Below are 15,527 nucleotides of genomic sequence, written 5' to 3' on the forward strand. Positions count from 1 at the left end.
AAGTATGCAACTTGAAGGTCCATATGCAGGGGACATACTGAACAGGATTTGTGATAGCTGTGTGTTGTGCTTACGCTACATGCCAGCACCTAAAATAATGCCTGACACCTAGCAGATATTTAGTCAGTATCATTTGGGCTACTGTAAGAGAAGAGATTTCAGATGGGCATTAAATGCAGGAAACTGGTTAGTGGTCAAGTGCAAAAGGCAAGTGATCATGGTAGATTAGATAGGACTGGTGGTGCTGGATGGAGCAGGTGAAGCTAAGGAAGAGTAACTTGCTGAAAGCTAGACTGGGGTGAGAGAGAGAGAGAAATCGGGGACTCAAAAGTGTTTGGCCTGAGCAACCGGAAAGACAGCTGTCCCTTACAGAGATCACTCCCAGGGCAGGGGGGGTGTAAGAAGGTTTGGGGAGTGAAAATCCAGAGTTGTGTTTTGCACCTGTAGATTTAACTTTTGTATGGCATTCAAGGGGTGATGCTGCTGGTGGCATATGTAAGTCTGGCATTCTGGGAATAAGTCAGGACAAGGGAAATAAACTTGAGATCATCAGTAAGAAGGCAGTATTGAGACTGAAGGCAGGAACACATAGGTAAGAAGAGACCTGACAGCCAAGCCCTTCCTGGAGAATTCCATCAAAAATCAGTACATCAGCAGGGATAAAAACTCAGGGGCCATCAAGAGAGCCTAAGAAAGCAGACCCAAGGAGACAGTAAAAAAAAAAAACAAAAAAAACAGGCGAATCCAGCATCCTAGAAGCCAGGGGCATGAGAAAGAGGGAATGGTCCTGAGTGTGAGATGTTGTTGGGAAATCAGAACACTGGGATGGAGAACTGACCACATAGGAGTACAGGGCAAAGAGCACTGGTGATCATCATGGGAAGAGTAGAAGGAAGGGGACAGAAGCCTGGATGGGATGCTGTTGAGAGAGGCCAAGAGAGAGAAGAGGCCAGGGCACCAGAGAGCCTCAAAGGAACTGACATTGCTGGTCTCATGCTGCATGGTGGGTATTTGTTTTTGCTTCATAATCTACATATGTGCTAAACATGTCATCTGTCTGAATCAAACATTATACATTAAAATATGTCTTTACAGGCTAAGACAGAGAGAGTGAAGAAACCCAGTGTAGAAAACTTTTTCAAGCTGTGTTATCGAAGAGGAAAGAGACCATCCATGGTGGGGAGTATGGAGTCAGGAAGGATCTATAAAATGTAGTATGTTAACAGCACACTTGTGTGCCAACTGCATCTGTAACTATTGTCCCCTTTACCTGCAGGTGCTGTGTCTGGTTGTGGACAGAGGTGGCACCAAGGGGTGGGGTAAGGGGAGAAAATACCAGCAAAACCCTCAATTATTTTTTTTCTCAACTTTGAAAAGCTCACTTCCACAAAAATGTGATCAGAATAGAAGAGGAGGTTTGTTCATTAAGTAGTTTTGAGTTCTAATGGCAAAGGGGGATTTCCCTGGTGGTCCAGTGGCCAAGACTCTGCACTCCCAATGCAGGGGACCCAGGTTCAATTCCTGGTTGGAAAACTAGATCCCACAAGCGGCATCTGAGTCTGCATGTCACAACTAAAGATCCCACGTGCTGCAATGAAAATCAAAGATCCCACGGCAACTAAGACCTGGCGCAGCCAAATAAATAAATATAAATATTTTTAAAAGTTTTGATGGCAAAGGGCATTAGGGATAACAGTAAGGAAAAAGAAAACTCCTTTTAAGGATAAAAACCTATTGATTGTGTCCTTCAGTTTTTTGGCTGATCAGTGTATTATAAGAAGGAAGATGACAAATGGCTGGTGGGTCCATCAGCTCTGGTCCTGACAGTAAGCAAGCCAGGTCTAATGTATCTCCCCATGGTTTTTCTCTTTAACCTGAATCTCTGAGTTCCAATGTGTAGGACTGAGATTTCTGTTTCTGAAACTGCTGTGACTTAAACCCCCGAAAACAAAAGCAGGAAACGTTTGTGCAAGTTAAATGGGTGTCAATTTAAGGATAAAGTGATTGAATTACAATCCCTGGCCGTGGATGTGAATTTTGGTCTTTTTTTTTTTCTTTCACACTCATGATATTTCCCTGACATCTGTGCAATTCAAATAGATCTAGAAAGTGTGAAAGGGAAAATCTGCTCTACTAAATATATAAAAGGGACCCCGCATGAAGTCTCCATGATAGCATTCGTCATCACAGGCCCAGATGGCATCCTTTCCCAGATCTCCCCACCTTCCCCCACCCCTAATATCAGTTTAAGTTCCATCCACTGAATTTGCCCCAAAATACTGCAATGCAATAGATGCCTGATAACACTAGGAGAGCCCATGTGTACCATGAACTCTCATTTTTCAGTTCTCTGTGTGCTCAGACTTGGGGCCAATAAATCAGGAAAAGCATCCTGTGAGCAGCGCACATCACTTATTGCCATGGGATCCAGATACTTTCTCCAGAGACCTGGGAGCTCAGTGGTCCCTGTGACATCTTGCCAATGAGTGATGACATTACTATCATCCTACGTTGGCTACTTATCATTTTCCCTACAGTTCTCAAGTCACAGAACATGACAGCCACTTACCAATACCCACACATCCAAACATTATGGGATGAAATATATATTGGTTTGGCCAAAAAGTTTGTTTCAGCTTTCCCATACCATCTTGCAGGAAAACCCAAACAAACTTTTTGCCCAAACCAATACATCTCCTATCTAGAACTTGGTTTCTTCAAGTATTTAAGCAGGCTTTAAGACACAAATGTCGTTGGTCAGAAAGTCTGTGAGACATAAATGTGTACCATAAGCAAAATCAGCAGGCGAGCTGGTTTGCCTCTATCCATCCTTGCATCTTCACTTGAGAAGCAATGCTCATGAAAAAAGAAGAGGCTGAGACAAGGAGGAAAGTTATGAGGCTCTGACACCTGTATTTGGTGGGGCAGAGTGGGAGTGGGTGGGCAGTGCTACTGTTTTATGGATGTGACGGGAGGTCAGTGTAGTTAAAAAGAAGAGGCAAAAACTAACAAAAAAAGCAAAATGAGAAGCAGACAGAAATGGAAAGGTACATTGTTATGAATCTTAGGAAATACTTTTGAGTGTAAGAGTTACTCAGCTGGAAGACACACTCACTCAATGACCAAACTAAAAATGCTTCATAGTAGCTCTTGGAATCTTTGACCATTAAACCCTAAAACTCTAAACATCTTACCCACTGCCCTCCTCACTGGGATCAGAAACTGCCACAAACTTTTTCCTTCAATATAGTAAATTCAGTTTTACAAATAAGAAAGAATTACTGTATTTATACAGAATAGTGTTAACAGAGGACTTAAAGGGATTATTAGATAACCCAGAGACTGACCCACATGGCCTTAAGTATTTCTACTCTCTATATTGCAGTTAAATTCTCATTAATATTTTTCACCCTTCAACTGGTAAAATCGCATAAACCAAGAAAAACAATCACAGAATCATGCCATTAATCCTTTGGGATTACTTGCTTCAACTCCCTCCTTTTAAGGAAGAAGAAACTTAACCTCAGAGAGGAAAAGTGATTTGATAAACACCCCCCTGAACATTTCACACTGTGTTCTCTAAAAGTCTATGAACAGCAAACACACCCAGGACTGGATTATGGAAATGGTACGTGGGCACTGAAATTCCGGATTTCCTAACCATAACCTGTGCTGTTTTCTAGGATGGACAGGAAGGAAGTGATGGGAGAGAAGCAGGGGTCTCTCTGTTGGGAGATCCCATTTGGGAGCAGGAGGGGCAGGAAAGACAGCTGTCTGTGGGCTAACTGCTGGCTTGTTTCAGAAGCTCAGCTGATGGTGGTTAAAAGTGATTTGAACAAACAATAGGTCTGGTCAGTGGTTTTCCCTGGATGAGTCTGTCATCCTAGCAAGCTCTGGGAGGTGAGACCAAGAGGTGGAGAGGAGGGCTGAGGGATGCTCCCCTTTCTGAGCGCAGGTAAGGGCACACAGAGTGCTTGGACTGGACATGTTTCCTTCTAAGGCCACAGCTAGGACAGGGCAGTGATCACCTCGATTTTATCAACATGGACAATCCAGGTCACCCAAGTGAAAAATAAAGAACCCAAACCTGCAGGATGTGAACTTGCAGTCTACATGGGTGGGGCTGGAGCCTCTCTCTGCCTGGATTTGAGTCCCGGCTCACTGGTTCCCTTCAGCATCTTACATAACCTCTCTGATTTGCCTATCTGACTCACAAAGGGAAGAATTCCCTCCTACCTCCTGCCTAAACAAGTAGAGGGCTTTTTTCCTGATCTGAGGTCCACAGTCAATATTCCTGAGAACATACCATGTTCAGGGCAAAGTTTGAGGTGTTAGAGAGATGAGACAAAAGAAGCTAACAATGCCCCTGTCCTCAAGGAGCTCACACTAGGAATAAGACCGGGGTCTGCGCCCATTCACAACGCATGTAACTGCAATATGATAAGTGCTGCCTTAGCGGCATGGATGAAAAGGCTGTGGGAAAACAAGATGGGCAGTGATTCATTATGCTTGGCAGGTATTGTTATTCCATGATGTTATTTTGATTGTAACTTAAGAAAGAAAAAAGAGCACACTACTGGGGAAAATTGTGTGGATCAGCATAAATCAATAACCAAATATCCCAAATATCCCTAAACTGTAAAAATTACTATAAGAACTTGAAAACACCTTGCTTGCCTGTTTAGAATAATTGTTGCCTTATTTTTATAACAGGCAACAGTCCTAGCAAGTTTTATGAGCAATACCAAATACAATCGGGGAAAGTAAGTGGCAGGCTACTAACAATTGCTACGTAGAATTAAACAGTTATCCTGAGTCTTTCATTAAGAGCAAACAAAATCAATCATTGGAAATCAGCTACAAAAGACAGGGCAGGAATTGCTAATTAAGCCACAACAAGGAGAAAAGTCTGTTATCCAGTTAATCCAACATTCTTCTCTACCCCCCATCCCTATTAAATCTCTTGATATAGTGGAAAGAAAATGACCTGTTTGAATCCTTGGCTAATTTCTTTTATGGGAAATATGCAATGCAGGTGTAAAAATAAACCATAAATTCCACCATCAATCCCTGGTTTGCACATATAGTTTGGGGCTATAATTAGCCTTGCTAAATTTAGTAACTTTTCTTACTTCTCTACCATTATCACACAATACTGGAACTGGATATAATGACAGAAATCAGCTAGTCCAACTTACATTACAGATAAGGAAGCAGATGGCTGAGACTTGCCTTCCCGTGATCACATCTGTCCTTTTAGCATTTCCCATAATAACAGTAATACTGATGCAAGTACCATAGAAGGTAAATCTTAAAGCAGTCTTTGAAAACACCCATCTTTCAAAGCCAGGTGTGAAAGGAACCAAGTGATGCTACGTACACACATCACAGCAGCTGCAGTCCCTCAACACTGATGCAGTGATAGGCTGTTTCAGCTCAGGATGTGGTCTCCTTATCCAGTCAATAACGTCACAAGCTGAACAAACTTAGGCAATTCGCCTTTATGAAAATAACTACCCCAGACAAAAACAACAGTCATTTCACAGAGCTGCCAACTTGTACTAGCCTGGGATCCCAGAATTAGTCAGAAAACAGTTTATTAAGCATAACACTCTGAAGTCCAATATGCCTGTAGGTAGGTCTAGGAATTAAAACAGTGCTATATTGTCCCAATGCCACACTCCGGCGGAGGTAGAAAGCAGAGGAAGGGGGCAAAAGGGAATTCTACACATTCTATTTCTCTACCAAACAGGCACACACACCATACCAGGGTAGACATGTGGACTCTAATCCCTTCTTAGTGGAAAACACACATTTTCAAAATGAATCCCCAATCTAGAACGAATTACCGTAATAGCCACAGCCGGAGCGAGTCCGCTGAGGAGAAACGCAGATCTGGCCACCTGCTTTGAGACGCCTTGGACCACGACACTGCCGGGGTCTTTAAAGGCTGGCCTTTTCGGGTAGGGCATCTGCCCTCCTAAATCGCCTCAAGATTCCAGGAAAAGAGAGAAGATGCCTCTCTTAGTCTTTGAACTATGCTGCTCTTCCTGTATCCATTTCTGCTGAACACAGTCTTATCTTTTCAAAGAGAAAAAAAGATAAAAACAAGAGGAGAATTGCACCACTGCAGATCCCAAGAGAAGTAAGCACAAAACTACAGCAACGTCAAATAATATCTTCAGCAACTAGGAAAATCCCCACATGCTGTCTGGTGTCAGCCCAATGCAGACTGGGGCGCGCTGTGCCCGGAATCACAGGAAGCCGGGCAGCTCTGCAGCCTGTGTCCCTGCCAGCTCCCCCCACGCGCTGAAATTCGCCAGGAAGAACTTATGATGCCCAGCTTCTGTATGCAAGACAGGCAGGCAGACCACGCACTCAACACACCGCGACTCGGCCAAGGGGCCGCGACATCAAAGAGGCAGGGCCATCAGAAGGCACAGGAGGAACGGGGGTTTGAGCCCTGGGATTTTGCTGCATTGTCACGAACCAGGAATGTAGGGGTAGGAGCAACTGCACCTCCAGCCAAAAATGGACCGGACGCGTTTTTCCCGGCGGCGCCCTCCCTGCCCGTGTGCAGGTCGCAATACGGTAGGCGACATGACGGGCTGCTCCCGCTAAAACTCGGGTGGCAGGCTCGGCAGAGCAGCCTGGGACAGGAAGGCGCTGAAGCAGCACCCACATCGCGCATCCTCCCCGCCTGCCACCACCCAGGGGAGCAAGGGCCGCACCTGCCACGCTCCCCCTGAGCGAGCACGAGCAAGCGCTTGCGGGACTGCGGGCGCTCGCTGGCTAAACCTGTGCATTGCTTGGGACACAATTGTCTAAAAGGGAGCCGGAGGCAAACCCAAATCCAGAGCTCTAGTTCACAAGGGGTGGGTGTGGGCTGGTAACGGGGATTACGTAGGTCTCTCCGCCCCCTCCCCTGATACCTCCTCACCACTGGGAGGGCGCCGGGGGCCGGGGGAGGCGCCACGAAGCCGCTTGGGGGCTTCTTTGTTTCTCTCTGTGCCCGGCAGGAGGGCCCGGTGTGCCCGTTGTACCCAAACCGGGGTCGCCACCCGGGGATGCCTGCCCTGCCCGGGTGGCGGCGCGCCCCAGGCTGACAATTGAACCTCGCGGGAGAAGCAAGAGGGTGGGGAGGAGGGTGGATCCCGGACCCTGGGGAGGGAGGCGGGGAAGCCACCCAGAGGAGGGCGGGGGGGAAGGGGAGGTAGGCAGAGTCCCCGCCCGAAGCCCGCTTACCTTGGCAGCTCCGGCCTGGGCACAGATCATGCACCCATCCGCGAGCAGGTTAGAGACGGGGGGCGCACGTGCCCTGCATGGTGCGCCGGGCGCAGTGGACCTGACGGGTGGTTGACCGCGGCACCCACCCGCTCTCGTAACGCTCCGGGTGCCTGGGGAGAGCGGCGGCCACCGCCGCGGCGGAGGGGCGCGTACGATTTGATGAGTGTGTGCGCTAGGAAAGGGCCCACTGGGTCAGGGATGCACTGTATTCCTGCTCCAACAACCGCGCCTCATGCGCGGTAACGCAGCGCACTTCATCGCTTTATCCTCCCGCCCGCATCCCCTCCCTCCCCGCCTGCTCCTCTGTGGGTACCAGACTCCGGAACCAACCACAAGCCGGGCTTGCTCTCATTAACGCTGCCCCGCCCTGCAGCCTCCGAGCACCCCCCCTCCCCCGCCCCTGCCGTAAATATATATTGATTCTTGTTACCGCCGGCCCCATCCTTCCAACACTCGGCACGCGTACTGGGCATATCCAGCCCCAACCCCAGCCCTTTTGTGTGTGTGCAAACAGAACGTTCAGAAAGGACGTGGTACAGACACCCCAGCGGGTACCCTATGACAAGTGTTCTTGGCCTCGTTCTTACACACTTTCCTGTTATGTATCATTGTGAGCACTCACACCTACCTGGGCACCTTCTTCTATTCGCACCGCAAACACACAAAACAAACATGGTAATTAAAAGTGCAAAGGATGAAAATAGCCCTCTTCCCGGGAAAATCTACTGTTGGGCAAGACTAGCTTTCAAACTGGGTTTTACATTGAACTGCACGCAGTCAGAATGCTGGAACTAGGACATAATCTCTAGACTCTGACTTTCTGACCGAACTGCATTCTTCACAAAGCTTTTTTATTTCTCGCATTCCCAGCCCAGCATCGTTTACATTAGATGTTGTTCACATCCTGAGAAGTTATCTTCTTTTTTTTTTTCTTCCCGTATGTTGAATGTAATCCTCCCTAAACTAAACAAAAGGCAGGCCCTGCCTCCAGACTCCTGACTGAACACCAGAGGACAGAGTCCCAAGTCCCAGACTCTGTGATAGGCTGCTTCTCACCGACTGAACTCTTGGTTTTGAGTTCTCTCTCACAGCCAGAACTTTCCAGAATTGGAAGCCTTGGAAGATAATGAAGGCAGCTTCACCAGCTGTCCCCCTTTCTCCAAGGAGACATGCACATCATCATCAGGACTCGACTTTCCTCATTCTCCTGGGGATGGGGGTGCCAGGCCTCCCCCTTCCCTGACAGACAGCCCCTCTCTTTGCCTGTTGCCCTTAGATCTCCCAGTCAGATGAGATAAAAGTTGATCACTTTTCAAATCTCAGCTAAGATCCATGCAGAAAGCTGGGCACACATTTCTCTAAAAGACTTTTACAGTTCAATTATCAACTCCTAGGTGAAGAAAGCCCTCCAAGAACAAACTAATGCAGGCTGCAGCAGTAAACAGCAATATCAATCAACTGTGTGATGTTTCCAACCAGAGGCTTACATAAAAGCAAGAACTCTGCATAAACCAGCATCCACGATTTAATCAGAACAGGATCACCAAACCACAATAAAGGATAATCCCTTTAATTAATAAAACAGTCAATATCTCATAATAACTATAAAGGGAAAGTAACCTTTAAAAATTATGTAATTTTTTTCAAAAAAAGAGAGAACCAATGACAAGATTTTGGAGAAAACCAGTAAACCATTCTTCCCAAATTAAAAAAAAGGATAATTATTTGCCTCCACTAATTGCCAGGATGTTCACCTCACTGTTTTCAGTGATGAAGCATCAACTTGGCTCAGAGATCCTTCTCTCTGTTCTGTCAAGGAGATAACTTGACGAGACAACATCTCTCATAAAAGTTATTGATGCAACAACCCTGAAATGTGCTTTATTTTCCTCTGAAGTTTCTTTGCTTATACTGAAGGCAAAAGTACACAAAGTTTCCCATTTTCACATGTTGAACAGATAAAGTCCTTGTCAAGCACCTTCTACATGCCAAGTGCAGTGGCAACATACACACTCTTGTATTTTCTCCTGTTTATCTCTCATTTCACATTATCTCGCTTATTTCTCATGGTCTGGGAATAGCATCATCTTACTTTACAGAGGTGAAAAACAAGGCTACATAGGGCTCTATAATTTCCTTAACATTTCACTCCCCCCAGAAAAACCTCAAATCTAAAGTAAACTGACATCAGCTACCCTAATCTTAAAGTGAGGCATATTTGGTGGAGAAACCTCAAGACTTGTCATGGATTTTAAAATCACCCACTTATTAGTCACATTTACCAAGCCTCTAATACACTCCAAAAACTGTTAAAATACAATAATGATGTCACAGTCCCAATGTCCCCAACAATACTAATTGCACACAATGGTGTAAGATGATGTGGGTATTTGGAGAAGTATATACATACACTGTGTACTATCATGATGCTGGTGCAACCTTGTGTTTCCATCTTCTGAAACTCAGGGTCCAGCAGGATGCAGGGAGGGGCTGGCATGCCTGCCCATCTCAGGCTACATGCAGGGAAAGACAAGCAAACAGAGCAAGCGGCACCTACAATGCTGAGGAAGCTATGACTTGGGGTGACTAGGGGCTTCACCTTAGGGAACAGACTACATCATAATGTCAGAAGTAAAAACGTGGTAAAGGACCATATTGTTGGAGTTGTGCTTATGCTCCCAAGTCTGAAACAGTCTATCTCTGCAGGACTAACTCTAGCCAATGATATAAAATTAGCATTTGAAGACTCCTCTGGTCCAAAGGCTTAGGATAGTAATTTAGAAGGCAGGTTTCTGACTTGGTCAGCTGAGCAAGTTCCCAGAGAAAGCAGACCTTTTCTGATGAGGGAAAAAGGATTTTAATTTTGAAGGGTGAGTATACTTGCACATGACTGAAAAATATCAGTGACTATCTTGGCAGTGAAGAAAATTTGGGTTGATTTAGGACAGGGAGGTCAAGCAGAGGCTATTACATGAAGGAACATAGAACTTTTCTCATGTAAATTTATTCACTCACTCAACCATTTTTAAAATATGCTAATTTCTGGAGATATTAAAGAAGATGGAATCTCTGACTTAATGGAGATCAGAGTTGAGAATATTAAAATCTCCAATTAAACCAGGTGTTGTTGTTCAGTTGCTAAGTCATGTCTGACTCTTTGCAACCCCATAGACTGTAGCATGCCAGCCTTCCCTGTCCTTCACTATCTCCTGGAGTTTGTTCAAACTCATGTCCATTGAGTTGGTGATGCCATCCAACTATCTCATCCTCTGTCACCCCCTTCTCCTGACAATCTTTCGAGCATCAGAGTCTTCACCAATGAGTTGCCTCTGCTAATGAGTCGGCTCTTCACATCAGGTGGCCAAAATATTGTAGCTTCAGCTTCAGCATCAGTCCTTCCAATGAATATTCAGGGTTGATTTCCTTTAGGATTGACTGGTTTGATCTCTTTGCTGTCCAAGGAATTCTCAAGAGTCTTCTCCAGCACCACAGTTCGAAAGCATCTTCAGCTTCAGTTTTCTTTACGGTCCAACTCTAACATCTGCCCGTGACCACTGGAAAAACCATAGCTTTGACTATACAGACCTTCGTGGGCAAAGTGCTGTCTTTACTTTTTAATATGCTGTCTAGGTTTGTCACAGATTTTCTTTCAAGGAGCAAGTGTCATTTAATTTCGTGGCTGCAGTCACCATTAAACAAGTTAGTACTATATATTTGACAGATGAAGTGAGGGATCACATGGAGGGCCATTAAGGCCCTGATCCAGACCCAAGTGAAGGGGATGAGGCTAAAGTTCTAACAGAGACTTCTCAAAATCAATAGTGTCCAACTTGAGTATTAAAGAAACAGTAGAAGTTGGCAGTGAAGGAAGGCAGGGTATCCCAGATGAATGTGGCAAGGTCAGAAGATAGGTAGAAACATTTGTAGTATATTCAAGAAACTTTCTGTCTGGTTGAAATGCAGACAGTTGCGTAGGTATAGAAGAACCTTTTTGTGATTTCAATTTGCATTTTCTTAATGACGAGTGAGGATGAGTATCCACATAATGTTTATTTTCCATTTTTGGTGAAGTGTTTAAAACTTTTGCCCACTTTTAAATGGATTATCTCCTTCCATATTGTGACTTTTGAAAGTACTTTGTCCTTTCTAGATATAAGTTGTCAGACTTGTGACCTCTAAATATTTCCTCCCAGGGAAATGGCATGCCTTTTCATTCTCTTGGTAGTATCTTTCACAGAGCAAAGATTCTAAAGTTGATGGAGTTAAATTAATCAACTTTTTTCTTTGATGAAGCAAGCTTTTAGCATCATACCTAAAAACTCTTTGAATAACTCAAGTTTACAAAGAGTTTGTTTATGTTTTGTTTTACAATTTTCAATTTTACACTTAGGTCTTTGGTCCATTATTTATTTTTATGGTAACGTCATGGGGGTTTTTTGCGTGTTTTTTTACATAAAATGTCCAATTATTTCAGCATTATTTATTGAAAGGACTACCTTTTCTTGACTGAACTGCCTTTGAAAATTTTCAAAAATAAAATGACCAAATTTGTATTGATCTCTTTCTGGAATCTCTATTCTATACCACTGATCTATCTATCCTTTTGCCAATACTGCACTATCTTAATTATACAGATTTATACTGTCTTAAAATCAGATAGTGTGAGTCCTCCAATTTTGTTATTTTCAAAATGTTTTGGCTATTCTCAATTCTGTGCTTTAATATCATACAAATGTATTCGTGTGTTATAAATTTTAGTCTCAGTTTGTCAGTATCTACAAAAAAATTTCTGCTAGGGTCTTGATTATGACTATATTAAATTTATAGATCAATTTCAGAAAAACTGATATTTTAATGATCTTTCCACTTCTTAGAGTATTCTAATCCATAAAATTAATATATTTCTGAATTTACTTAGGTTCTTTGATTTCATCAGAATTTGAAGTTTTCAGCACTCAGATTCTACACATATTTTGTTACCTAAGTATTTCTTTTATTTGGTACTACTGTAAAAGGCATTAATTTTAATTTTGAATTTCACCTTGTATTAAAATGTATCTGGGATTTATTTTAATCAGTTAGGGACGTGCAGATATGCAGAGACAAAACTGATTTTCACGGAAGTTTATACTCACAGAGACTTCCCTGGTGGCTCAGAGGTTAAAGCTTCTGCCTCCAATGTGGGAGACCTGGGTTCGATCCCTGGGTCGGGAAGATCCCCTGGAGAAGGAAACGGCAACCCACTCCAGTGTTCTTGTCTGGAGAATCCCATGGACAGAGTAGCCTGGTAGGCTACAGTCCATGGGGTCGCAAAGAGTCGGACACGACTGAGCGACTTAACTTTAACTTTATACTCACAGATCCCTAGAAACAAGAGCCATGAGAAGCCATGTGGGGAAGCACAGGGGCACAAGGGCAAGGGGAGGGCACAGCCCAGAGAGAGTTTCTATTTTGTTCTCTGCAGGAAAGCGTAAGGGAATCAGAGCAGGCAAATTTAAACAAATTTAGGATTTGACAGTGTGAATAATTTCAGTGGACTCTGGGCTAGGGGGAGTGAGTTACTCTGTACTTGGTCCAGTGGTGACTTGGAGCAGGAAAGATACTGGCTTGATGTGTGAGAGTTAGATATAGGAGATGACTGGGAGTATGGACCCAGAATTGGTTTGTATATGAAAGATGTGCTCATAGGAAAGTTGTTTTCTGCCTCTAGAAATTACCTAACCCTTGGAGGGAGGATCTCTCCCCTAAAGTCCCCTAAGGTGTCAAGACATGAAATATAGAAAATAGAAAACATGATTGACACAGACTTGTTCATTGCTAGAATGGAGAAAAATAGGAGTTTTGGGGGGGTATAGTTACCTTGCATCCTGTGATTTTGCTAAACTCATTTACTAGTTCAAGGAGCTTTTGCGTAGATCTCTTGGAATTTTCAATGTAGACAATTATGTTGTCTGTGAATTGAGAAAGTTTTGTCTTTTTCAATTTGTATGCCTTTTGTTTGTTTGTATTCTCTCACTGGCTATTTTTCTATTTCTTGAGTATATTTTAATGTTATTAATTAATTCAATATTTACTCTTTGCTGAGCTTCATTTTAAAGATGAATAGTACTTAGAGAGCATACAAATTTGTAGTCAAGTTAAATATTTAAGTGCAATATGATGTAAGTGCTAAGATGGAGGTGTGCTGTCTATGGTTTTTCCACTGGTCATGTATGGATGTGAGAGTTGGACTATAGAGAAAGTTGAGTGCCAAAGAATTGATGCTTTTGAACTGTGGTGTTGGAGAAGACTCTTGGGAGTCCTTTGGACTGCAAGGAGATCCAACCAGTCCATCCTAAAGGAGATCAGTCCTGGGTGTTCATTGGAAGGACTGATGTTGAAGCTGAAACTCCAATACTTTGGCCCCCTGATGCAAAGAGCTGACTCACTGGAAAAGACCCTGATGCTGGGAAGGATTGGGGGCAGGAGGAGAAGGGGACGACAGAGGATGAGATGGCTGGATGGCATCACTGACTCGATGGACGTGAGTTTGGGTGGACTCAGGGAGTTGGTGATGGACAGGGAGGCCTGGCGTGCTGCGGTTCATGGGGTCGCAAAGAGTCAGACACGACTGAGCAACTGAACTGAACTAAACTGCCTATGATCTGAGAAAGCTTGCTAATTATGGCCAGGCAAATTGGAGGCCTCCACTAAGAAGGCTTTAAAAGAAGAACAAGAGTTTGTTGAATGAACAAAAGGGGAAGTGCATCCTAAGAAGAAAGAACAGTATAGGGACTGAAGGAAGAATGTATCTGAAAACTGGTACATTTGAATAGTTCAAATTAACTGGAAAAAAGAGAGAGTTGAGTCAGGGATAACTGGAAAGAAAGACTGGGGACTGATTGTAAAAGGCCAAACATTCCCTGCTCCAGATTTTAGAATTAAGTCTGTAAGTAATGGAGAACCATAAAGATTTTGAAGTTTGGAAGTCAAATAACAAAATTTGTAATCTAAATATGCTCCTGCTCAGTCATGTCCAACTCTTTGCAACACTGTGGACTGTAGCCTCTGTTCATAGGATTTCTCAGGCAAGAATACTGGAGTGGGTTGCCATTTCCTGCTCCAGGGGATCTTCCCAACCCAGGGATTGAACCTGCATCTCCTACATTGGCAGGCGGATTCTTTACCACTGTGCCACCTGGGAATCCTCACTGTGACTTCAAGTTTATAATGTTTTGATAACAGAAGTGTCAGGTTAGAATGGCAGTTGACTAATTTGCCCTCATCCACCTTTCCATCAAAATAGTTATTAAAGGGACCTCCCTGGTGATCCGGAGGCTTCCCTGGTGGCTCAGATAGTAAAGAATCCACCCACAATGTGGGAGACCTGGGTTCGATCCCTGGGCAGGGAAGATCCCCTGGAGAAGGGAATGGCAACCCACTCCAGTATTCTTGCCTGGAGAATTCCATGGACAGAGGAGCCTGATAAACTACAGTCCATGGGATGGCAAAGAGTTGGACACGACTGAGCTCCTTTCATTTCCCTGATCCAGTGGCTAAGACTCTGTGCTGCCAGTACAGGGCACACAGATCAATCCTTGGTCAGGGAACTAGGTCACACATGCTGTAACTAGGAGTTTGCATGCTGCAACAAAAAAAAAGATTCCACATGCTGCAAATAAGACCCAGAGCAGCTAAATATATATACATTTAAAACTTATTAAAGAGCACAAAGTGGCACGCCATTATGAAGTATGAATGTTTATCAACAATTTATCATGCTCCAGAAGGATTTTTCACTAATGAAAAATTGGATTAGGCATTGAAACACAGCCAGAGAGAAAAAACAAAACCAAATATCACTGGGTTCCCTGTCCTCAGAAGTGTAACATCTCTATTTAGGAAAGGAGGATAGTGGTGAAGAGTATGGATTTTCAAATGACATGGTTTAAAAATATGATTATACGGACTTCCCTTGGTGGTCCAGTGGTTAAAACTCAGCACTTACAATGCAGGGGATGTGAGTTTGATCCCTGGTCCTGCATGCTATGTGGCGCAGCCAAAAAAAATTTTTTTACTGTGATTTTACCATTTACTTGTTCCGAGTTCTTAAAATTATTTACATTAAATTTTCCTTTATGTACAAACTTGAGTTATTTATATTATTTACCTTAAAAATTGTTAGGGTTATGCTTCAGTTCAGTTCCATCAGTTCAGTTCAGTCGCTCAGTCGTGTCTGACTCTTTGCGACCCCATGGACT

General features: G+C 43.8%; 1 protein-coding gene and 1 non-coding gene across 3 annotated transcripts in view; one reads left to right on the top strand and one right to left on the bottom strand.

Annotated features, from left to right (window-relative positions):
- The window catches only part of HECW1 (HECT, C2 and WW domain containing E3 ubiquitin protein ligase 1), a 471,951-nt gene that overhangs the window by 443,889 nt on the left and 12,535 nt on the right, over nucleotides 1-15,527 (bottom strand). The gene's annotated exons all lie outside the window — the stretch shown is intronic.
- Nucleotides 1,459-1,533, top strand: TRNAG-CCC (transfer RNA glycine (anticodon CCC)). Its single transcript has one exon. It is a non-coding gene; the product is annotated as a tRNA-Gly (tRNA).

The sequence above is a fragment of the Giraffa tippelskirchi genome, chromosome 10 (assembly GCF_054371585.1).
Source record: "Giraffa tippelskirchi isolate mGirTip1 chromosome 10, T2T-mGirTip1v1.2.pri, whole genome shotgun sequence".
Lineage (NCBI taxonomy): Eukaryota > Metazoa > Chordata > Mammalia > Artiodactyla > Giraffidae > Giraffa > Giraffa tippelskirchi.